This window comes from Thermobia domestica, chromosome 1 (genome assembly GCF_964235325.1).
Source record: "Thermobia domestica chromosome 1, izTheDome1.hap1.1, whole genome shotgun sequence".
Lineage (NCBI taxonomy): Eukaryota > Metazoa > Arthropoda > Insecta > Zygentoma > Lepismatidae > Thermobia > Thermobia domestica.
The window spans coordinates 259,242,294-259,268,288 of record NC_137454.1 but is presented as its reverse complement, the minus strand read 5'-3'; the positions used below and the strand labels follow the sequence as shown (position 1 = coordinate 259,268,288).

The 25,995-nt window shown below is 37.1% G+C and overlaps 1 protein-coding gene across 2 annotated transcripts in view; it reads left to right on the top strand.

Annotated features, from left to right (window-relative positions):
* Positions 1 to 428: 428 nt before the first annotated feature.
* The window catches only part of Sply (Sphingosine-1-phosphate lyase), a 143,905-nt gene continuing 118,338 nt past the window's right edge, over positions 429 to 25,995 (top strand). For both annotated transcript variants that reach the window (XM_081725969.1, XM_081725977.1), the window contains exon 1: positions 429 to 646. The gene's annotated coding sequence lies outside the window, so the exon portion shown is untranslated. The remainder of the gene's footprint in view (positions 647 to 25,995) is intronic.

The window sequence follows — 25,995 nt, the reverse complement described above, 5'->3', positions numbered from 1 at the left end:
GGGCAAGACAATGATAATCTGTCACTGTTAATATTATTTACAGGTTGTCACTAATTCTTTGCTGTTCCTTATTCACATAGATATTTTCTCACTAATGTCGTTGCCATTCCTGATACACATAGTGTTGGCGAGCGAGCGTCAGCGACTGTAAGCTGGTTGGAGCCCCGCAGGGCTCGTTATTTTCTGTCTTTCGTTCTTGGGAACTGTAGCTGTATCTGCGGGAACCTTTTGAGATATATCGCTTATTTTCACTGCCTTGCCTAAAGTAAAGACTTGCCGACCTTCTCCCCGATTGTGTCCTTTCTTCCCAATTGTGTCCTGTATTTTATTCAATTTTTGTTCCTGATTCACAAATCCTCCATGTGAGGTACACATGAGAAAATTTTGTACTTGTAGCTCACATGACTTTAATGGTGGTGCACCTACCTATTTGACCGATAATGGTCTTCTCAAGACAAGGCAAGAATGAATTGATACTTTTTGAAATAAATACACATAATTTTCTCGACATTATAGAAGGTTTCCTATATACAGTATTTTGACACTAGGCATCGGGCATTTCAAAAATTTCTTCAATGTTTAAACTAAGAGATGGTGTAAAATATGTGTTATAAGTGGTAGATTGCTCTAATAGTAGAAATAAAAGGTAAGTGCTGTTTTAATTATTTATTTATCTCTGGATGGCATTTACTATCTACCCTAACTCGTTTCAGAACCGAGTACCTTATTTTTGTCTAAATTGTGATAAAGGTAGGGGAAAAAAATAACGGGCCCTGCGGAGCTTCTAAAGCCCTTCGCTCGCACAGTTATATTTTTTGAAATAACACTGGAGATCTTATTTGTGCAAGATCAGCTAAATATCAGAGTTTTGTTTTAATAATTTACTTACGGAATTACATATTTAGTGTTAGGATATAATTAGAAGACAATAAATCATGATGGCTGAACCGAACTTAATTTAACTTGACGTCCATGAGGATGAATTGCACATTACCGGAGTATACAAGTTAGAAATACATCCGATGCAGGTTTATCTATGAGCCGACTTCAAAAAATAACTAAAAGTATTTCTTTTATGTTAAATAATCACAGCTTAAATCTGTAAGCTTATTTATTCCGTTAACCACTCCAGCCTTTCAACTTAAAATGACATAATTAGGTTAGGTTATGTTTGGTTTCGTTCACCTTAATAGGTTGGTTTGACGCGGCGACTCAAGGTCGCTTACGCTTCTGTTGGCTAAGACTCAACCCCACACGGGTGCTGCAACTTGACCTTACCCTGAATCGAAATATATGTAATTGTTTTTAAATTTATTGTCCCAGGATTGTGCACCGAGCCTAAAGAAGAAAGCGATGATGAGATGGATGATAATGATGGAATAAAGAAAACCGAGGGAAACAGCACGAACACGGTGTTTGCCCACCACAAAGCTCACTCTGCGTAACTGGGAACGAACCAATGACTCATACGGTAGAGATGAGCGCTCTACCACAGTCTCCGCACTCTCAATGCGAACTTGTGGTGGCCATCTATCACAAGCGTGGGTAGTGATTAAAATGGTGTGCCATAAAAATGGTAATTTTGCTGTTAAAATGAGTGGTTGTATGAAATGGTTGTGTAACATATGAAATTCCACTGTCAAAGGAATATCTCATATGTAAGAAACCGGTACCGGTATTTCATGTTTACAAGCGTAAAACTATTTCAAGAGCCATACTAGGATTAAAATGATTGAGTGCGTATGAAAGATGGCTGTGTGACGTACTAATTTCCATCGGCAGACTATTTCTGCACGATGTAGGGAACTTTTATTTTATGTTTACAAGAGATATACCTCAGAGGTAATTGATTAAAAATTAAAATTCTTTTACGATTTACTTATAAATACAGCGCCCGAATGGCACTTGTAATGATTTTACACTAAATGCTACACGTATAAACTTAAAATATATTTTTTGTATGCTATGTAGAAATACTACGCCGTCAGAAAATATCTAATACGGCCGTTTTTCATATGCACGTACCGTACTTCTTATAGCCGTCGTATAGCACTTGTATTGATTTTGCATCAGTAACCCTATATTTGTTATCATAAAATACAGCTGTATTACTATCTGATTTTGCCGCCTGCAGAAATTTGTTTCTTATAGACATATCTTTCGATGCCGAGTATTGAATTTTACCTATAACTTTTGCAAGATGTAGTTTACCTAAACGTGCCAAGCATCAACATAAGTAGGGTCGAGTGTTTATGCTGAGTGACGATTAATCATTTTAATAACATAAATTTTCTATTAAAATGACCAAACCAAACGAAAGCGAGACAAACTCTCAAGTTATAGGTAGTGTGAAAAAGACAAGTATTGTGATGCCTGTAGTTTGATATCTTATAATTAAAGATAAAGATGCTAATAGTGCCATTGATGAAGCAAATCGTCCGAGTGCTATAAGGGCTTTTCCCCTTTCCTTATTAATAAAGTAATTACTATAACGAATGGCATTGTAAAATATCAAGAAATATGGAATGACACTTTATTGGCAGAAACGGTCGACAAGAAGCAAACAGCGAAGCTACTTAAAGTGAATATCATTGGAACAGTTAACGTGTCTGTAGAATCCCATCATCTACTGAACGTCACCTGCAGTGTGATATCATGTTGGGATCTCCTAAATGCCACCGAGGAGGAGATTAAATTGGAAGTAGCTGACCAATAAGTTGTAGGGGAAACTCACATCAGAAGTAAGAAATCGAGTGAACTCGTTGTTAGCAGGGTTTGCCCAAGTGGGCCCAGTCAAAAAAAAAAAAAAGTTTTTTTCGGGCTGAACCCACCTGAATAAAACCCACTTGGGTTTTTGACCTTTTTATTAGTATATTATTGGTACAACTAAGGTGACCACATTAAAAGTTATTTTTATCAGATTTTGAACTTTCTTTGGGAGAATTATATGCTTTGACGGTATGGTAGACAACAACATTCAACATAAGACGTTTATAAAGTTCTGAATGCACTGAATGAATGGATAAAAAAACTCACCTTAGCTTGAGATAATTATAGAACAAATTAATGTGTGGATTATGTCTATAGCCTATTTGAAGTAAAATAAGCAATTTTATATTTTAGAAAGTACTTTCCGTGAATAGTGTGCTTCCTGACACGGCGCCGCCGAGGGACGTTGTCCCTCATACGTTGATGGGTTTAAGATCATAGGTGCCGGTACTAACAGTAAATATGTAAATACATTAGTAAAACTATTAGTATTATTTCTTACTATTGATGAAAACACAAGTATTGTTCAGTAATACTGGTTTTTCAACAACAATAATTTGGTTCAGTCATTTGTTGCTACCCTTCAGATAAGCATTCTGTAGAATCAACACCAGCAATAGCATAAATATTTTTGTCAAAATTAAGAAGCTTAATGTTCGGAGCTCCCAAGACTACGTAACGCTTACTATTTTAAGTGCTGAATTCAAACTTCAGTATTAATGGAAGTTTCGATGTACAGTAAAGCAAGCTGCATTTTCAGGGAAAAACCGTCGTGAAAAAAGTGTTCGGGAAATTCTCGCAATTGAACGCATAAAGCATCGGAAGTGAATACTTCAACAATAAAACTATTTGTTTTACGCTGGAAGATATTTAATTTCATTTATGACATTTTGAAACATTTACTTTATAAAATATGAATTATAGGCCTATCTTTGTTAATTGTTTTCAATTAATTTTCAGAAAAGAACCGCCTTGCAACAAGTGCTCGGGAAATTCCCGTAATTAAACACACAAAGCATCGAAAGTGAACTTCAACAATAAAACCATTTATTTTACGTTGAGAAATATTTATTTCATATAAGACATTTTGAAGACTTATGTCTTTGTTTTAACTTAATATAGCTATTTAGTATTTATATTTGGCGAACGTTTCTGAGGCTCCTGGGATGATTCGATTTACATTTGTTCGTTTGTCTGCTTGTACAGTCCGCAGCAAAAAACCTGCAACATGACCATGTAGAAACTACGCCTAACAGCGCAGGGAATCGTCTAAGTGGCATGAATCACACCAGGAGAAATCTCGGCGTCCTCCCCTGCACACTTAGTTTGGAGCAAAAGACCTCGTCATTTCACGATAAACTTACATGCTCATGGTGCGTTTTTTTTTTCTGCGAACTGTACCACATAGTGTTCAACTTTCGGTCTTCTAAATTTTCAGGTTACAAGCTGGAGAGACTATAAATTTTCTGTATAGATTTTGGCGGCATACCAACGTTAAATTACAAAATGGCGCCCTTTTTTCTTTTTTTCAAAATATCGGATATCCACGCTACAAATTCCAGTTTTCGGTCTTTCAAGTTGAAATTTTCAGAGTAGAAGCACGAGAGACTAAATTAGCTGTATATATTTTGGCGGCATAAAATTTCAAAATGGCGGCCATTTTTCAAAATAGCCGGTATCCATGCTACAGGGTGCAATTTTTCGGACTTTTTAAGTTGAAATTTTGAGGGTAGAAACACAAGACATTGTAAATTTGCTGTATAGAATTTTCCGACTATCCAATATAAAATTTCAAAATGGCGGTCATTTTTTCAAAACAGCAGTTGCAAGTTGTGACAGTGACAATCTTGAAATGTAAATCATATTTTAATATTTTTACCCCAAAGACATTGAAATATTTCGTAAAAAGCCAATTAAACCCGAAGAAACTCACACGGGCCCAGGTGTTTTTTTTTTTTTTTTTTTTTTTTTTTTAATACCCGGGTTTTTTCAAACCCTTGTTGTTACTCTGTCAGTAATTCTTACTTTCAGATTGCCTACACTTCCGGACTACGTCAAGGCTGATTATTACCAACTTAAGGTCTGTCCATATATTACCAGTCCCCTGCCTTGTTTCAAATATCAAAACTTCGGGCACACTAGTATGGCATGTAATGCGAATGCTATTCTTTATGCGAATTGTAACCAGGGTAGTCATGGTGTGGAAATCTCTACGATAACCAGACCTTTCTGTGCCAACTGCAAAGGCGATCATTTCTTGGTCTCAGGACTGACCAGTCTTTCAACGTAAGAAGCGTTTCCGAGAGCTAGTGGTTGTTGAGAAGATCTCTGCTACTGATGCGAAGGGCCGCTTAAAAGGAAGCATCCCTTTCTCGCTTTCTGTTCCCTTTGCTACTGTTGGAGCTACTTTTCTTAAATCTGTTGCAACTCAAACGTCTGACGTTTCCACCCAAGCAATCTTGTTTCCGACAAGAGTCCAGAAATACCAACCCCAGTGGCATCAACTAGTGAACTCCACAAAACTCCACGTGTTTCTATTCCTGGTGATCTTCGACGAACACCAGCCTAAAACTTCGCCAACGTTTACGCCGGCTCAATGATACAGTTCTTTCCCTGAAAAGAGCAAAATCTACACGTGTTCGTAACCCAGCTGCAGTTCCTTTGAAATCGGACACATGAGGTGAATCTATACTTATCAATGTCACGTTCTGGAAATCAAACTTTGAAACCCACCAAATGTAGGATCAGCATATAACGGAAGTCAAAAGTCAAAGAACGTGAAAACAAATAGCATTGTTAACTAATCTCAAATGCATTGCGGCGTTTCTCATCGCCTAGTTTTATATGAAAAGTTATCAAAAGTATAAAATACATTCATTTAGTACAAGAAGTATATATATACTAAAATGTTATCCATAGAGGGAGAGGTGCTGTATAATTTTTAACATAAACCTGTATTGGGATAATGTTTTTGAAAGCAGAAATATGGTTTTTCATTACATCAGCTCAGGTTCTAAGGCTTACCAGAATTTTTCTTTGATTGGCAATTCGTGTGAGAAGCAAAAGTTGCAAGTTGAACGAATATCGCTGTGTTCGAAAATTAGGAAATTATATTAGTAATTCTTGAAATATAATTCTATATATTGACTTATTAATATTTGGCTCACTAATTAGTGTACAAGAAGCCTTCATTATCTATATAAGTTAAGAATTAACTTGTAAGTGCGTGTTTACTTTCTTATTTCGTAATTCTGCGATCACTTTTGTAAAAATTTGTGTCATTATAATGCTTTGCTTCAGCACAATCCAGTTGTTTGATAGCCGTACATGTCAAGTTGTTGTTTGTGTTTGGTTTGAAAACTTTTAAACCTTGGCCGAATACCAATAGGTGATTTTATTTATTTTTTTAAAACTTTTACGCTTTTTTAATTACAGTTTCTGGCTTCATGATTCCGTTCATTCTTTGTTTCTTCAGGGGAGGTTTCAGTTTAGTAAGTCTCTAACTGATCACTGTGTGTGTCCAATTATTTTCTAAACACGAAGGGAATGAACAATATTACCATTTTTTTTAAAGGATACGCGGATGCTATTAACTTGATACTAAAAGGATTAAATCTTTTATTCTTTCGAAGTACTAATTAATGGAAATATGCTAGAGATTTTTCTCTGACAAAAAATTATCCTATCCCGAGGAAGAAAATTTTCATCCCTGGCAGGGGTAACTTTTTTTCCCTCTAGAAATTGTCTAAATGTTCATCAGGATAGTCACAGAGAACAACTTTTATTTTGTAGACAAAAGTACAACAATTAGGAACAAATCTTGTTAAGGAGATTGGTTTACCAAAATATCCTTTATATATTTACCCTGTCCGTCAGTCTGGGAGGCAAAAAATCTCAGTTACTACTTGATGAATAACCACTTGATCAGGGTCCACAACGTCAAAAAGTTAGGAATCGAGTTTGTTTGCGGAAGCGATGTTCAAACCGGAAGTAATGGAAATGAACCACATTACCTGTTCTTACGTTGATCCCTAGGGAAGAAAAACGGTAATAGCGAGAAGCGGTTTCCTGCGATCTGTTAAGCGTCCCAAGATTATATTTTATATCTGTTCTTAACTCTCTACAGAAACAGGGATCGGTAGAAGTCTACTACCACTTCCCTTGCTGTATTAATCGAGAAAATATCATCATATAACCAAACTCCTTCACTTGATGCATACGTGTCATAATATTATGTGTGATGGATGAATTCATCTCTTCTTGGGAAAAATATTTAATTCGCACACTTCTCCCTCATTTCTAAAGTACGAGAAGTCATGCTAAACAGTTGAACTACTTTTTATTATTATTATTTATTTATTTATTTATTTATTTTACAGTCGTTGGTGGTACCCCAGTTCAGTTGAAATCTACTCCTAGTACTTCATGACAGGTTTCAGTAGATGTCGCGAATTATTCAATAATGAACTTTCAAATTCATATAGTTAATATTGTTGCGTTCACTTATTTAGACTTTTAACATTTAAACCAAAGCAACTCATACTCTACACTAGGTAGACCGATGTTCTGACTTCCGCACAGTGGCAGAATCTTAGCACATTGACCGAGCACGCCGATAGAATCTTAATACATTGATTAAGGGCCCTGCAGAAGAATTTTATGTTATCAACGGACCTACTTGATTTCGTGGTCGCATCAAACTAAATGGTTTGCGGCCCGTGAGATATCATCTTTTGGAAAAGCTGGTACCAAATATTGAGTTAGTTGCATCTGTGAATAATGTTTTACAGGCCTTCAAAGATTGCAATCTGAGTATGCAGAGCTGTCCCATGGGTAGAACAAGTGAGGCGTTTGCCCCCAGACTGGCGTTGTATGGATCCCTCGCCTATAGCGAGAGATAGCTGTTCATAAAAAGTAATAATTTACTATTTCTGACATTCTTAAAATTGAACATATTTAGAGATGATAAGTTTTGTAATGCATTTTTACAATTGTATCGCGAAAGGTACTCATGAGTACGTTAAAAATAATTGTTGCATGTCCGATTTAACCTTTAACACGGCGAAAGTTTGTTGTAAAATTCATGTTGACTAGAGAAGAATTTGTATATTATTAACCTGTAAAGCTAAATCTGGTTGTTCTATTTTCAATAAAATCGAACACTGCGTATTGAAGGGTTTCCGCAAGTAAATTCCGAAGGGAGTGATCAGTCCAATCCTTGTCGCACCGAATGCTACAGCGCTAGTTACTGGTCTTAGATGACTCATGGAGGGTCCCTGGTTCGTTCCCCAGCCAAGTAAGTTTATGATGGACAATCGTGGGTTTTCGTGGGATACTCCCGTTTTCTCCCACATTCTCATTCAGTCAATTCATCATCATTCATCTTTAGAGTGGCGTAGTCGCTACGCCTTTGGTGCGAGCGGTCCTGGATTCGATTCCCGGTGGACACATTCGGTCGAAAAAGTGTAACAGCTTTTTCAGATCAGCCATCTTGAGTGAGATTATCCTGGTTTTTCCCTCATTCACACCAGACAAATGCCGGGATTGTACCTAACATAATGGTCCCAGGCGCTTCCTTCCCTTTCATCGGATAGTGTGCTCGGCGAGGGACGTCATCCCTCATGTACGTGACGGGTAAATGGCCTTAGATGCTGACAGCTCAGAAATCTAATTCCTTTTCCTCTTCGTCTCCTTTAACTTCAATTGAAGGGAAGTTAAATTGAAATATTTAAATTCATTTCTTATATGATTCATCCTTATATCATATAACAGTACCCTACCTCATTCTCATCATTATTTCTATTATAGTTGCATCTGGGAAGTGGAGAGTTTTCAAAACTAATAATAATGAATACCTAAGGACATCAACGAGCAACAGCGTTTAAATGAACTGACTTTGATTTCTATTCAAAGTGAAATAACAAAGCAAATAATAAGGATGAAGTGAGTAGGATTTAAAAAAGACTACGGTGACAATAAGTTATTTTGTCGTGAAATAAACAGTATGAGGTGATTATAAAAGCAGTACTAGCGCTAATGGTAATAACCAATTTCTTAGAAATACATAATAGAATTGAATATTTTCTATTCCTATCAGTTAACTTAAATTATTATTCATTTAAACTTTCTTCCTTTCAATGAACAAGTGAGTGCATTGCGATTTGTGAAACAGTGGTAGATATCCATACTATGGGGTTTATTATTAAAATCGAATGTAGTAGATCTATAACTTTCAGTTGCAGAAGAGTGATAAGATCGAAGATGCAACCTTTCTTCAGACTGAATCCATATGAAAATATTCTAGCTATCTATTACAATTTTTGACCACAAAGAATCCATCGTGATACGTATCAGTTCTTAGGAACATTCCACCTTCTAATGATAGAAATTGAGTTTCAGATTTTTAAAAGTGTCAGACATCCATTGATAATCTTAGCTGCGGTGCACTTTCAAACAATACCAACCCAAACAAAATTGATTTCATTCATGATATGATATTGCAGAATTGAAGAACTTTGGTGTATTATAGAAACTATTGGTATTTCGTATAAGAGATTACAACACACACTGACGAAGTGCTGAACACATAGATTTGTGGCTGAGCATGAGAAAAATATCAACCAGACAGGTTGAGTTGAGTTGAGTTGATTTTGGGTTTAACGTCCCGTTCAGCAGCGAGGCTATATGAGACGTGGACCTACTGATTAACGTGGAATCCGAACCACATGAGCTCCCGCCGGGAATCGAACCCGGGTCTCCCACGCCATCAACCAGACAGGGTTCCAGATATCTGTATGCTAAACACATGCGGCAGCGAGTGCAATTTTCTTGCCAGGTTTACCTTCGACACTCTTTCCCTGGAGTTGAGTTGACTAATCACCCTCGACTGGAGCTAGGGTATATGAAATAGTGTCCCAGTGCAGCCAGAACTTATTTTGGTTTCTCCTCTCCCATACAAACTTTTCTAGAAGAGAACGGGAACGAGTACTTGCTTGTGAGCTCATCATTTGTCTTTGCAAAGAGATTACAGGTAGGTTCAAGCAGATTATGCCTTACATATTCAGGATATGACTTACACACACCACTTTGAAGTTGAGACAAAAAAGGTTTCAAAGCAATGGAAAACACACATCATCTCCACTCTCAAAATACTTCATGTAAGACCGTCCGTGGTAAGTTGATGGCCAGTATTTTATGGGACTAAAGATATTGTAACGTTCTTTTTAGGTAGAGCTTAAAAATGGTAGTCGGAAATTTTTTAGACTTTTATTAATTATCTTTTATTATTAAAATTTCGTGATATGTACAGTAATAGTAATAATAATAATTAGTTTTAAATGTTTGATGGTTTTGTTGGTGAAATTGTTAAAGCCCAGAAGTGGAACGTCCTAGGGTGATAGGATTTAAGGCTCTTGTAGTCATAAAGTGTATGTATTACTTAGCTTGCGTGGAGTTTTGTGAAAACTCAACCACTCTTTTAGCTTGCGTTGAGCTTTAAGAGAATCCTAACCGCAACTACCTAATTTACGTGGAGGTTTCTTTCCGCCTAGCTTGCTAGAGCTTTGCGAAACTTCAACTTCTCTTTTCTTGCCTGGAGCACTGAAAATCCTAACCACCTCCACTCGATTTGCGTGAAGGTTTGTGGAAATCCTTCCCTTAGCTGCCTGGTCCTTGAGAACACCAACTACTTAGTGAATTTTGTATTAGTTTTAAAACTACACTCATAGTAATTCTGTTATATTCTTGCTGTACTGTACTGTGGTGTTACAACCACAGTTATTTGCTCTATTATCAGTTCTTTACTGAAAGAATGTGGGGATAGCACTTCGCATGGCAAGAGAGAAAGTACGTGGGGATCTGAGCAGTACAGCGCTGAAGTAATTAATTGGGGATGAGCGAAATGAAATGCATGTTTTCTAATAGAAGAGATCACAGAGACGCAAAGGTTAGGAAAGGAAAAGGTTTACTGTACCTCAGCCATTTCGATACGATGAGCCTCTTCAAATATTGGGTGAAGCCTTATCCTCCAATCCGTTGAGTGGTTCCGTCTGGTATCGATCTTGGACCTCACGTTCGAGAGTGAAGAACCTCTCGATCTCAGGGCAACAGCTCCCAGATGTCCTGGCCTCTTTGGAATGACACCTCTGTCATGCAATGGATGGTGAGGGCCCAGGCGTGCCGACCGTCTCTCAATTGCTGCTACGACGACTCTTCTGAATAGGGTCCAAAGTGTATTTCTGGCGGCTCCTGTCACACTTCTCACCCGGAGGGTTCCGTGTCCACTGGTTTTGTTCTACTTCCTAGCTTTCGCTTCTTCCTGGTGCTCCGCACGTGGATGACTAGCTCATCACAATTATCTTGGTCAATAGGGAAGTTTAATTGCTGAAACGGCGTGGCTGAGTTTGTTTTGGTGAAGTTACGGAAACTAGGAAGAGAATGGTAAGCATGAATTTGTATTGGGATGAGGTGACAACATAGGGAAGTCTCTTCTTTATTATTTAATAATTACAATTTCTTGTTTGAAAAACAAAATAACTACATACAGGGAGAATTCAAAATAGGCGCTTAGTCTGATATCCTCTACACTCCCTGCTCTATTTCTCCACGACGATTTTGAAAAAAATTCGAAGTGTTCTCCTGGAGAAGAGTGTTGATGACCCAAAGATGCTGTAGTAATTCTCCAATGTCCTTAAGATGGCGGTCAGGTATGAATTAATTATAATATGTTGTCGAAGGTTGCCCTCTGGCGGACGCTCCCATTACTACGTAGAAACTGAAGATGTAGAAGGATAGAATTCCAGGTTGCGCTGATTCAGATTTTTTTTTTTTTTTTTACATGAAAGAAAAATAAAACGAATTAGTTTATAGTACATCAGGAAGTGTGGTGTTATGCAATCTTGATGGGAGGTAAGTATAATAATTTTAATATGGGATTATTAATATAGATTATGGCTGAGATACCAGTGAGGGGTTAAGTGGGAAGGAAAAAAATGACATTTGAAAGAAAAATTAATTGTAACTTGTTTATATACAATAATTATATGATTCCTTAACCAAATTGTGATATATAAAATAAATATATGAATATATGTAATATAATAAGATAAATTATAAATAATAAATAACATATAAGATAAATAATATATATATTGTAAATATGCAAAGTAAAATCTCTCTAAGTTTAAATATTCGTATAAGTTTGTGTTAGTTAAAATTGATATTCGTGGGAGTGTTAGAATATGGGAGGATACAATTAGATTAACTAATTTGGTTAGTAGCATTTCCTCTACTAAGTGCCTGAAAAGTCCGATATACCGCGGACTACTCGGTAACGGTATATGAAGAGTAGCACTATTCCAGATTAGTTAAATGACTGGGATACCACGAGATAAAATACGTTACACATAAGGGATGTAATTGTTTAAATACGATGCTGAGATATTTCTCGGAGTGAGTTCTAGCGTGGAGTGATGCAAGTCCTCGCGTGTTTCTGTCGAGGCGTTGTTTCTAGCAGTAGCAGGCAAAAATCTTGGAAAAGTACGATGAAGAGATGATGGTTTCTTTTGTAATAATCGGAAGATTTTTATTAACACAAATAACATGAGAACTAGGGTTATAAAGATGAGCAGGTCAGTAATTCCTAAAAAGCTTTGAAACGCCGAAGATAATTCCATTGCTCTCACAGGCTTGGAACAAAATGGCAGAATTAACATTTTGTTTTGTTTGAGAACATAAATTACGTAAATGGTGAGTATTAATTGCCAAAGAAAAATGATTCCGGGAACAAACCATTCATGTTCAAAGATAGGACGTTCAAATGATGTTTCAACCAATGAAAAAGGCGTTACATTCATGTGGCTAACAGATGAAATCCATAAATCATTCACTAATGTATTGACATTAAAGAAAACATTGGGTTTGAATTTTTGTCCAACGAGAAATAAATCATTGTTTACAATCATTGCCGGAAATAAATGTAGAAGTTTAGGTTTTGATAAATCATTATCGAAGCAGGGAAAATTTGTTTTTACAAAGAGATGCTGAGTGACTTCCAATTTGATGTTACACGGTAGAGTTATTTGTACAGCACCAAAATTCAAGTGATCAGGTAATGAGAGGTTGGTTGGGATACTATTATTCCATAGGGTAACAAATTTTGGAGGGTGCGTTAATAAATATTGGTGGTCATCTAATTCCATTATTTGAACTGTTGTGACTGATTCACATCGAAAATCGCAAGTAGAAGTAATATCCTTTACAGTTTGTCCTCTATATCCGTGCGTAATACATTCTGTTTGGCGAGAATTTGTAATAACGTGGTTGGGAATTTTACATAAGCGAGTAGTTCGAAACTGGCAACCAAGCATATCAGATCCTATTATGGGAATTATAGTCTTTTTGTTTTGAACGGCTACAATAACAGGTTCCAAATTGACGACACATGTCTGATTTTTAATTGCGAACGGTATACTTCTTACAGAAAAAATTTCAAAGCTAGAATCTTTTCCCAGGATAGGAATTTTCAGTTGCAAAAATATGTAATTTTCTGTTATAGAGCATGACAGCGTTGAAATAGTATAATAAATTTCTAATAGGTTTCTATCAATGGCTAAAACGAACCCAGATTTAATAAGAGTAGATTCTAAAGCTAATAGTTGTGCATCAAGAACATCATATGGTATAGTATTGGCATTGAGTTTGCCATCTCTACAGCTTTCTACTAATAAATCATATTTATAAATTTCCAAAAATTTCAAAAATTGTGCCGTGATTTCATAAAATTCGGAGATAAAAGCATACGATTCAGCCGTCACTTTAGAATCTAGCGTGTTAAGAGATTTGCCTAATCTTTTTTCTTGTTCTACAATGTGTTGGGAAAAATTTCTAATTCTCTGGAAGTTGTTTTGAATTTGAGCCTGAAAATTTGAGAGTTCTTGAGATGAGTTCTGTAAAAATATGTTATTTTTCATTAATTGCTTTTGAACTTGCAATACAGTTTCTTCTAACTTTTCTTCCTTTTGATGCAAAGCATCTACAGTTGATGATTCAGCTACATCACAACAATATCCTAGAAGATTGCCAATAAAACCCAATAATGCTCTCTTAGATTTCTTAGGTGCCGGGTTATGAAACATAGGTTTCGGTATATGCAAAAAGTTTTTCAAAATGTGATCGTGTAATTGCTTAAGCGTATCTGCGGCTTTACATACATCAATGTGATAATACTTTTGTGTATTGCAGTGTAAAAAATTATACAACGTAGAAGAGTTTAATTTCTCCGGGAACACAAAACTGATATTGAAAGTTAATGGTACTGAGTGTTGATAGGTGACCATATTACTTAACTTTTTAAAATAAAATCCAGACGAAATACTGAATTCTAAAGTTGCTACTGTAGTGACAGCAGTTATCGTCACAAAAAGCAGAATGAGATATTTTGCCTGCAACAAAGTGAGAAAAGTGGCACATTAGAATAGAAATCATGCCTAATTCTACAATTAAATATAGATTTGAAGCAGTATTCCTGTGTTTACTTCTTAACTTCATGGTGAAGAGCTATGAGCAATAATAAAACAATATTAAAATTATCTACTATATACAGCACTAGAAACATTTGAGTGCTTCTTTCCCTTATTTTTCATCTAATATGTACATATATATTTTTATTTATTTCCATGTTACCTTGAAGGCTCACTGACAGTGAAAAAAAAACGACCAACAAAAAGGTCAGGAAAGAATATGAAACATATTCAAAGAACACTTGCCATGCAACCCACTACTCATACACAATAAATAATACTCAAAATAAAAGGATTATGAAAATATCCCACAGAAACTAAAAAGTAGTTTCAAAATTATCAAACATAGAGTATCAATACTTCACTATACATTACTAACGTATCGTAATAATAAGATTAGCTTTTTTTTTTTTTTTTTTTTTTTTTTTTTTTTTTTTTTTTTTTTTTTTTACACCACAGGAAAATATTCATGCATCAAATGTTCATAGATTCGTTTATTCTGTACATCGTAAACACAAAATATAATTTTATCTATGGAATCCAAATTTTCCTCCAAGAAATTTCTCACAGTTCTTAAGGCTATGTGACATGCTGGTGTTTTAGGATATAAAAATGCACCTGTTGAAATGGTGGGCAATGCAACTGTACGAAAATCATTGTTTAAAACACTAAATAAGATTTTCTCGTAACAAGACTGTAATGATTTGCTATTTTCACCTTTAGGTCCACAAGTGTGTATTACGTGTTTAGCTGGAAGATTGAAGCCTTCTGTAATTATGCACGAACCTTCTTTTAATTTCCCAATGCGTGCACATTCTTGAGTTAATTGTGGCCCTGCTGCTAAGTGTATTGCCCTGTCTGTGCCCCCTATGGGTAGTAAATCCGTGTTGCTTGGGTTTACAATGGCATCACCCTGGAGTTTTACAATGCTTCCATGGTACAAAGCTACCTTAGAATTGATCTCAGTATTCACACCAAATTTTGAAGGAACTTTAGGTGCATTATGTAGCGTACGTCTGGCTGTGACATCCCACGCTGGTAAATGGAGCATAGAAATGGCCTTAACAATATTTAGGCACGTGTAATTGTCAGTTTGATCATCTTTTTCTTCCTTTCCCTCTTTCCTTCCAGTGAATTCAATAATAAAGCTAGATGTTGGTAAGCCTGTTTCGTCTTCATCATTCCGTGGAGACAGCTGATTCCGGTCCTCCTCATCTTCTGTACAGTTCTCTTCAGGGGGTACGTTCTCTCCTTGAATGGCTGAGTCTCTGGCTTCAGTATCGTCACTGGTGGGAGGCTTCTTGCGTTGATGGTCGTGATCTCCTAACTCGTCCAGAGGCGACGGAGGGTAATATTTCTTAAGACGGTCAACCGTAATGGAGTCTATCTTCTGTCTTCCTGTGCCAGTAGTGAATTTAACGAAGTAACTATTTTCGTTATTCTTGCCCTGTATCTCACCTGGTCCAATGTATTTCCCAGTGAAAGCACGTGTCTGGCCCCGTTTCATATTATCTACATATATCCAAACAAGATCTCCCTTCTGAAATTGCACTTGTTTATGACGCTTGTCATATGATTTTGCAGAAGTTTGGAACCTTTTGAATAATTTTTCAGCAGCCTGCTCTCGAATATCATTAAGATGAGATAGCCTGACTGCGTTGTCTTGAAATTGACACTGTGTGTCAAACATAGCTTGATGTATTAACCTTGGTTTGAAACCATGAAGTAATTCAAAATTGGAGTATCCCATACTTGTGTTAATAGAAATATTATGGCTGAATGTAACCTTGGGAAGTAATTCCACCCAGTTTCCTGAATTATTTGGGTCAATGTTGAGCTTCAATTTTTGTTCCAAATTACGTATTGTTACCTCAGCGAGCCCAATAGAAAAATGTGCTTTCACGTCTGCAAATTTCAACGTAACACCACAAATATTGCACAATTCCTTAAATATGGCGCTTGTAAAAGCAGCTGCCCTGTCTAGGCAGAGTTCATAAAATAACCCATATTTTAAAATGACGTCATTAAAAAGGAATGATGCCAAAGTATTGGCAGTGGTGTCTGGAATACTAGCTGTTATACAAAATCTTGTGGCTTCATCCACACAGACCACAAAATATTTGTGTTTCAAAATATTGTTAGTGCAATAAGGCCCAGCTACGTCCAAATAAAGCCGGTAAAAGGGCATAACACTAGGGTGAGTTTGCAGCTTACCATAACTCAAACCAACTCTTTTCTTTAACATTTGGCAGTGAAGACATTCTCTACAGCGTCTATATACAAAGCGTTTCATGTCAGGAAAATATACAGTGTTAACTAATAATTTATATGTTTTACTAAAAGCAGAGTGATTGGCTCCCAAAATCTCCTCATGACACTTCTTAAAAACTGTTTCCCGCAATGACAAAGGAATGGCAAGCAAGTAGTTCATACCCATAGGTGTTTTGTTTTTTCTGTAAAGAATGTTATTGCGCAATTCATAACAGGAAGCTTGTCTTTCATACTGATTGTCTTTAGATTTGCCCTCAAGCCAGTCAATAATGTGCTTAAGAACATTATCTTTTCTCTGAGCTTCGCTAATATTAATATCGGTGTTATCTTCCAGAAAAAAAACACAGGGGTCCTCTGAACTTAACTTTTCATCTTCGAGATCTCTTTTATTGGAAGCAAAACGACTGATATTATCGGCTTCTATATTGGCGGTTCCTGAGACATGGGATATTGTAAAGTCAAATTGTTCTAGTTGAGAAAGCCACCGAGCTAGCTTGCCACTAACATTTTTAGATTGTTTCAGAAATGTGATCGCTCTACAGTCTGTTTTTAGAAAAAAATGTCTTCCGATGAGCCAGTAACGAAAAGAACGTAGTGCATATAGCACCCCAAGAAGCTCAATCTCATATATTGAGTAATTTTTTTCTGTGGCGTTTAGAGACCGGGAACAATACCCAATAGGAACTAACTCACTGTTAGGGTTATCATCAATTGGTTGCTTAGCAACCGCCCCCACCCCAGATTTACATCCATCCGTGTACAGAAATAATGGTCTGTTGGGGTGATAGTTCATTAAAGTTGGTGAATTTATGATTGCTTCTTTGAGTTTTTCAAAAGCATCCTGTTGTGGCTTTTTCCAGCTATATTTAGCATCACGCTTAAGTAATTGTAAGAGAGGAGCTGAAATTTCACTGAAATTCTTTACAAAGCGTCTCACGAAACTACAAGTGCCGAAAAATGATTTGAGTTGTTTTTTAGTTTTTGGACGTTTGTAACATTTTATAGTGTCAATTACTTTGTCAGACACAGAAATACCATATTTATTCACTTTATGTCCAAGAACAACTACAGAAGTCTGTGCAAACTTGGTTTTCTTTGGAGACAATTTTAAACCTCGCTTGCGAAAAGCATCAAAAAGTAATGTGCATAATTCTAACATTTCCGGTATGGTGTCAGCTACTATAAAATAGTCATCTAGGTAATTCAATATATGGGGCGATGGAATATCGGCTAATGTCAGTTTTATGAGCCGGTTCAACGCCGCAGAAGAACAAAGTAATCCTTGAGGAACCACATTATAATGAAAGGATCCCTCCCCCGGAACAGAGAATGCTGTGATTGGTTTGCTATCTTCTGTAATGCGGATTTGGAAGAAGGCATCTTTTTGGTCACACATTGTAATAAATTTCTTTCCAGAAACGCGATTTAACACGTCCTCCATGCTAGGAATCGGAAAGGAATCCACCCTACAGTTTACATTTACAGCCCGAAAATCAGAAACAAAACGATAATCACCTGTTCGTTTTTTAACTAAAAGAATAGGTGAGTTCCATGGGGATATAGTTCTCGAAGTGATCCCTCTTTGTAATAAATTATCCAGCTGTTTTTTAACTACAGCGCGCAAATGGTACGGTATAGGTAGGGCTGGTTTACAAATGGGCGTGTTGTCTTTGAGCTGGATTTGATATTCATAATCCTTAGCAAAAGAAAAATCTTGGTCGTGCCACATGAAAATATCACTATAACGATAAGCGAGATCATAAAATTTCTCTTTATCACTTTCAGAAAGTTCGGGGTTAACCTGAATTTGTGACCTGTCAAACAGTTTTCTTTTTTCTAAAATTTCCGGTGACAATTCCTCCTGAATTTGACCTACTAGATAAGCAGAGTCTTCCTCTGATATTTCTTCAAATACTTCGGCTAACCCTATTTCTTGACCCTCGTTTAACGTTATGTCATTAATAGTAGGATTCGTAATCCATACACAAGGCTGAGATGGTGACAACACACAAAAAGGAATAAAAATTTCTAATTTATTCTGCAAAGAAATATTTGGCACTAAAAGATTCTTATTTCCTCCTATATCGTAACGTTTAGTGAAAGAAACTCGAGTATGTGTTTTCGCTGGAAGCACTATTCGTTCAGAAAGTGTGTAAACAGCTTTAGAAAGAGACGCTAATTTCTCTTTTAAAGTTTCAGAAATTACACCCTCATTGTTATTACGTGGAAGCAGGTTTACAGGTGGTTTCCCAAATCTATTAACTGAAAAAATATTGTTTTGAAAATCCAGGAAAACATTGTGGGATGTTAAGAAATCCTGACCAAGCGAGGGCTTAAATGGTAACCGAGGAATTATTCTGAACGGATGCGTAAAGCTCTTTTTTCCTATGAAGAAACGCAAAAAAACAATATGAGATACTTCAATTGTGTTGCCCGTCACTCCCTTTAATTTTGTAGTAATTGCAATTTTCTTTGCTCCTTTAGGAACTAAATTTTCAGGGAGACAAGAAACTTGTGATCCTGAGTCGATTAACAATGGAGTGTACACGCTCCCTGCTCTAATATTAATGTATGGGAGTTCTGATTCCTTGAATATAGGGACTTGTAACACAGAATGACGAATAGTTGTGTCCCGACCAACTATTCCGTTTCTTCGTTTAAAAATGCGCGACAATCTCGGGCTATATGATTTAATCCTTGGCAGCGCCAACAGACAATAGGAGAACGTGGTGGTTTAGAAGTTCCCACAGCGGGGCTTGAACCCTGGTCACTCGAGTTATTGTCAATCGCGTTACCCCTGTCACTATTACTCCCTTGATTTTGAGCATAATTGTTGTAGTAGCGAACTTGGTTTCCCCCTCTACCTCGGCCTCTTCTTCCTCTGTTATTACCACGAAAAGATGAACTTGCATTTCCTGTGTTTGTCGATTGACCTTGATTTGCAGTGAGAGACGTAATATTTAAAGAAAGTTTCTCTAACTGTTGCTGTATTTGCTGCAGTGCATTGGAGTCAGGGACCTGAGAATTTACATGCGCGTCAGCATTTTTCTGAGCAGAAATTTTCTCAACAGCTCTGGACTGTGTGGTAGGCTGAGAGCAAGAATGCGTATTCATCGGGTCAACATTCGTATTACTAGAAACTAATGAAGACTGCAATATTGACGAATTACGCTTAATGTATTTCTCGATGGTTTTCCGTTCTAATAAGATCTTTGTTTTTTCCTCAGTTATTAGGTCTGATATCAGTTTTTCAACTGAATCATATTCCTTACGAATAACAGCCCTAAAATACTCAGGTTGCAAACCTTCTATGATTAATTGTGTTTGTTTCGCTGGGGGGGCTTGAGGGTCTACCCTCAAAATGAGGTTGAGTTTAGAATAAACATAATCAGATATGCTCTCAGTTTCTCCTTGTTCGCGAGCACGCATTTCACTTTCTGTCAACTGAGGCATGGTGTTGCTCCCAAAAGCTTCTATTAATTTCGCTTTGAACTCATCGTAAGTCCAATTAGCAAATTCGGGTTTTTTGGAAGTATTGTCCATCCAAAATTCAGCCGGACCCTTCATCAATGTACATAGTATTAGCTTTTTTCTTATGCCTGTCCAATTATTGATGGAGGCAATAGCCTCGTATTTCTGCAAATACCGCCTGATGTCTTCTCCTAATTTAGCATAAAATGGTTCGGGCCTCACTATCGTATGAATCGAGGTCAATGAACCTTCTACATTCTCACTATTATTCTGGGCCATGTTTAAACTGTCCGGTGTGAAAGAATAAGAAATACTTGAAACTGGGGTAGATAAATGCAAATTATCTTTAAGATTGGTATAAAAATTTCTAGTAACTGGAATGGCAATCGGTGATGAACAAATTATGGGTTCAAAGTACTGCGTAGTGGAAATATCGTTTAGATCATCAAAAGGTTGTAGATACTGTTCAGCTAATAATCGAAACATGCAGAAAATGCTAAGTAAACATGCATATAAAATCAGTGTCAACACAACATACTTAAAGTTAAAATAAACCCAATCTTTGCGTCAATTCAAAAAAAATAATAATAATAAATAATAAGAAAGACATGGTTTGATGTAACAGAATTGTAATAAAAAATGATACGATAAAAATCGATGGATTGACGTTAATTTAAAAGTCTTATGGTTCGGAATTTATAATAACAATGTCTCACAGAAGCTGCATTTCTATATTAGGAGAAAAAAATTTCCTAAATGCTAGGCAAAGGCCTCAAAAATCTTCACAAAGTGAAGGAGCACATCTCCACCATCTTGCTGTACTGTACTGTGGTGTTACAACCACAGTTATTTGCTCTATTATCAGTTCTTTACTGAAAGAATGTGGGGATAGCACTTCGCATGGCAAGAGAGAAAGTACGTGGGGATCTGAGCAGTACAGCGCTGAAGTAATTAATTGGGGATGAGCGAAATGAAATGCATGTTTTCTAATAGAAGAGATCACAGAGACGCAAAGGTTAGGAAAGGAAAAGGTTTACTGTACCTCAGCCATTTCGATACGATGAGCCTCTTCAAATATTGGGTGAAGCCTTATCCTCCAATCCGTTGAGTGGTTCCGTCTGGTATCGATCTTGGACCTCACGTTCGAGAGTGAAGAACCTCTCGATCTCAGGGCAACAGCTCCCAGATGTCCTGGCCTCTTTGGAATGACACCTCTGTCATGCAATGGATGGTGAGGGCCCAGGCGTGCCGACCGTCTCTCAATTGCTGCTACGACGACTCTTCTGAATAGGGTCCAAAGTGTATTTCTGGCGGCTCCTGTCACACTTCTCACCCGGAGGGTTCCGTGTCCACTGGTTTTGTTCTACTTCCTAGCTTTCGCTTCTTCCTGGTGCTCCGCACGTGGATGACTAGCTCATCACAATTATCTTGGTCAATAGGGAAGTTTAATTGCTGAAACGGCGTGGCTGAGTTTGTTTTGGTGAAGTTACGGAAACTAGGAAGAGAATGGTAAGCATGAATTTGTATTGGGATGAGGTGACAACATAGGGAAGTCTCTTCTTTATTATTTAATAATTACAATTTCTTGTTTGAAAAACAAAATAACTACATACAGGGAGAATTCAAAATAGGCGCTTAGTCTAATATCCTCTACAATATAAAAGATTGTGGGAGAAAACCAAGTTTTTTATTTAAATTGTTCTACCTTTTACCTTAACAAGGAATTTTTACAGTATTGAATCCACGACACAAAGAAATAACTTGACACGCACGAAGAAACAGCTGTAGAGTTTTTCCTCAGTCGTAAGGATAGGGAACTTCTTAGCCCCTTGCTTTTTGTCGATTTTGTTTGTTGAAAAACATGTATGGTTTATTTAACTGCACCAAAGTTTTTTGCAGTTGCCATTATAAAATTCTTTTGTTTACTCCGCCATTCAACAACAGACGCTTCGCAGTACTTCATCTGAAAACATGACTCTTGAAAATGGTTTCGTTTTAGCTTGAAATTTTGTCAGATTGTGCTTCTCAACCCATGGAATCCAGTATATAAGCCAAGAAGTGGACTGGATTTAAAATTGTTCGTTGTGCAAGACTTCTTCAATATTTTTCCATATATGCGCTGCATTTGCTGTTGTTGCGTCGTTTCTCTGTATTTGGTCTAATGCAACACATATGGTTTTAAAAGGTTAAGCATATCCTCTGTCTGTCTTGTTATATTTACATTACTTACTTTCTGTCGTATAATTGGATCGATTTGTGAACGGTGTTCTTCACAATTTTTCATTAAAACGGCCCAGTTTTTTTTAATATATAATGCTAAACAGTGAACGAGAGTTTTCCACCGCATTTCCGAATAGTTAAAGACTGCCTCCCTTCGTGATATTTACTGAATGCAAAATGATTATTCCTAAAGTATTTCACAACAGACGTTTGCTCCATCAACTACCAGATCTTGTGTTAACAAATGCAGTAAATGAGCAGGACAGCCATATGTAGTAACATCGAGATTGTCTGATTCACTTAATGCTTTTCTCATTTTAGTCATGTTTCCTGCATTATGTTACTAAACTACTCACACAGCACTTAAATTCTTGTTCACAACTTTTGAAAGCACTTACAGCAATATTATATAAATATTCTGAAGTGTGTGGTTTACCAGACGTATCGATCGTATCATATAAATACACATCTCCACCTTCCTACGAAACAATTTTTCCTCTCTTTCATGTAAACATTGTCTAAAAGATTACATGCGACATTATTTTTTCATGGTAGTAAATATCCTGGACATAGTACTTGTATTAGCTTTTTAAATTCAGGATGGTCTATAGTTCTGATACTTGAGTTGGTAGCGTACATGAATCGTGCTATTTGTTCGTTGAATTCTTGTTTTTGCTTCTGGGTCACTCTCGTAACAAAATTTGACACCTGTGGTTGTTTCTTCAGTTTCCATTCTATTTCATTAGAATGCACATTGCAGTGTTTATTCCCTGGCGTTCTGGAACTGTATTTTTCACTTGGTCTTGTTGATGACACCTGAGAAGTACTAGGCATTAATGCTGAAAAAAAAAAACAATAAAAAAAATATACGGCTTCTTCAGAATATATTTGACACAATTAAAACCTGAAAAATTCGAGTAATATGATCAATTATTCCATTGTATAGCTTTTATTCGCTACTAGCTAAAGTGTCCGCTGTTGCATTGATGTGTATAAAGATATAATGATCTATAATATACCCCTACTACCACCACTACTACTACTACTACTACTGTCACTAGGCTTACTATTAGTGGTGCCCTGCCATGCACAGTAGAAGCGAGAAATACCTTTTGTAATTCGTTAGTAGTGCTGCGAACCTTTCAGTTGTCTGCCGTAACTTTCCAATATATTCAGTGGAACTTTAATTAAATCAAACAAAGTTCGTGTGAGGTCTTTCGGACTATCAGTTCCTGAGATATAAGCATTCCACCCAAACTATCTTATAAAGAAACCAAGAAAGTTCTGTCGCTTTTTGTGAGGTCTGTGTTCCTTGGCCCCCACACCGTGAGTTGAATGCGATTGGAGATAAGGGAAAGGTCAGTTGTTGGTGTGGGTATATCCAACATACTGCCAGGTTGTGACAGCTCAGTTATATCGTGAACTTGCGTAAGGACGGAGTGAACATGGGACTTCCACAGAGCGTCATAAGGGCGTGTATGCTGTACGAGTTCAAACTGAGGTCAAACGCTGCTGCAGCGGGGCGGAAGATATGTCAGGCCTTTGGTGAGGGTGTCGTCCCTACGCGAACAGTGCAGCGGTGGTTAACAAGTTTAACCCTTTGACTACCAACAGGATATATGTATCCCATGCGAATAATTCAAACATCGTTAGAGATTTGTTGTTGAAAAGTTCTAAAAGAATACATGTTGTTCTCCTATCGGCTCAGATGTGACAAGGAGACTGTGTTTAGTTTCCAAAACTGTGTACAGATGTCAGGAATGTCCCGTATTAAAGGAGTCGTACATATTAAAGAATGTTCACATAAAAAAAAAATGGTAGTCAAACGGTTAAGGAAGGTGACGAAACACTCGAAGACTCACCACGTGCCGGAAGACCAACACATGTTCAGTACAAAATGAAGATCTTCAGGCAGCAATTAAGACGAACAGTGGCAGACTACAATTCAGTGTGAGTGGAGAGACCATTCTTCAGCATCTCCATCTACTTGGGAAGTACTACAAGTTGGCCCAATGAGTCCCACATGATTTGACTCAAGGCCAGAAATCAACGCGAGCAGACATCTATGTTTGTTTGTGTCTCGTCTGAGGAAGGAGCCATTTCTAGATAGGGTATTGACATGTGATGAGAAGTGGGTCCTGTTTGAAGCTACACGGCGCTGTCATCATTGTTAGCATCCCATGAATAGGTTCCAAATCAGCCGAAACCAGCACTGCACCAGAAGAAAGTTCTCCTGTGTATTTGGTGGACTGCTTGCGGCATCATGCATCGGGAACTGCTACCGCTGGTCAAAGCATCAATGCAAGTGTGTACTGTCAGCAGTTAAGCCGTGTTCAAGAAAAACTCAAACCTCTGGAGCCAGCACTTCTGAATCACAAAGGAATCCTCCTGTTACAGGACAGCCCTAAGCCCCACGGGGCTAGGATGACCCGGGTCATCATTCTACAACTTAGATGGGAAACACTATTGTATCCACCGGACATTGCACCCTCCGATTATCACTTGTTCCATTTCTTGGACAGTCACCTTAGAGGACGCCAGTTCAAATCCCTAGTGGAGGTGCAAAATGCACTTGATATCTTCTTCGCTTCATGGCCCACCAAGTTCTACCGCGATGGAATCCATGGCCTTCCAGAACGTTAGCAGAATGTCGTCGATGCTGATGGGGACTGTTTTTGATCTTTCAGGTACGTCTTAGATGAAATGTCGATGTTCGAAGGTGATGGGTGAAAAACGACAGAACTTTTTTGCTTACCTTTATATATTCGTCCCTTACATCGTAAGAAATAATCATTACACAATTTGTCCCGACGCATTACACAATTTTTCGATATAGTAACGAAAGATATATATATATATATATATATATATATATATATATATATATATATATATATATATATATATATTACACCTGTTGGTTTTCATGGGTGGGTGGATGGGAGGAAGGCTTTGTCCTTTTCGTCTTCTATCAGTTTTTACATTTCCCCTACATAGTCTCGGAAAATCAGTATCTCAGTGCTTTTAAAATATGTAATAGTCATCGTAAATATAAAGAAAAATAAATTTTATCAAGTTAAATATGCAGTAAAAAGTACTTTTACGGGTGACGGTTCCGCTCTCTACACTCCTCGATATGACGTCTTATGTTGTTTCCCTGAACTAACAGTAAGCACTATACACATAAGGGCGGATCAAAGGGGGGGCTATCCGCCCTTGACGCTCAGGTATACACAGGATAAAATGGGCTTCAATCCTGCTTTACACTGGATATAATGGCAAACTATGGTTTAGCCCCTCCCTTGATCATATCCTGGATCCGCCACTGTATATATATATATAAAGGTTAAAATGAATTCCATTTAAATTGCATAAAATACCAACAACTTAATCAATATCGGGGAATGAAGCTTTGTCCCTCTTAACCTTCACTAAATTCATCCACAAGCAAATAGGTATGATTCTAGAGTTGCAAAGAAAAAACTTGCCAAATTTAATTAAAACGAGCAGTTTTTACGTGAGTTAGAGCCCGTAATCAGGAGCGCCAGAGACGAGCACACTTTTCACTAGAGTACCACAGAGCCTTTTATGCTTTTGCTAGGCTAGGAGTAAATATAACTACCACATATATGCTGCCGAAATGATGAAAAGTGATCAAAAGGACCTAAAATGTTGATTTTCCCTATATGATCTAATATTCAAAATTTTTCTCAACTGCATTACCTTCTTCTAGTGATGTGATAAT